This window comes from Octopus bimaculoides, chromosome 5, assembly GCF_001194135.2.
Source record: "Octopus bimaculoides isolate UCB-OBI-ISO-001 chromosome 5, ASM119413v2, whole genome shotgun sequence".
Classification (NCBI taxonomy): Eukaryota; Metazoa; Mollusca; class Cephalopoda; order Octopoda; family Octopodidae; genus Octopus; species Octopus bimaculoides.
In genome coordinates this window covers 79,509,439-79,510,235 of record NC_068985.1, presented here as the reverse complement: position 1 = coordinate 79,510,235, position 797 = coordinate 79,509,439, and positions in this window count along the sequence as shown.

The following is a 797-nucleotide window of genomic DNA, read 5'->3' as shown; positions in this document are numbered from 1 at the left end:
GGTACCGTTTGAAAGTTGTGGGGTCTTTCTATACTTTTATTTTTTGGGGGATAACATTGAAAAATGCAGAACTATTTGCATTGAAGAAATTGTGTCGCAACGTTCTTACGTGATGTGATCTCGATCTTTGTAGGGGACGCATTGCACGGGGTCCTAGTCTTGGGTGAATTGTAAACATAATACCAATATCATTTGGATAATATTGGTGGAATATTTTCCACATAGTGCAAATAATGTATCGCTCACGGCAGCGTTGCAGAGAATAGAGCTTCAGCTGTTTAAGTCGAGCCCAATAATCAAGTCCCATCATGCCATTTATTTTTTTTTGTGATTGATCTTTGTGGCGCTTCGATTCTCACTATGTTTTTCTTTTTGTAGGTGGACCACAATGGGCAGCAGTATTCGAGGTGGGGGCCTAGCGAATATGGAGAAGAGAAGGATGATGGTTTCATGATCCCAGATTGGAAAGTTCTGAGGATCCATGAGCACATTCTGCAGGCAACATCGACTTTTTTGTTGATGTGCACACTCCAACTAAGGTTGCTGTGGACAGTTACACCTAAGACTCTGATATTATCCGACGGTTCATGTAGGTCTACCGACCGTAGTGTATATGGTTGTTTGAGTGTGCCCTCTCCTCCAAAGTAGATGAGCGCAAATGTTTTTTCGTTCAACTTCATATTGTTTTTTTTTTTTTAGTGCCCACTGGGTTACTGCGCATAGGTCCGATTGAAGCATTGTTCGATCATGAAGCATTGTCTGTCTGTCTGTGTGTTTGTGTGTGTGTGTGTGTGTGT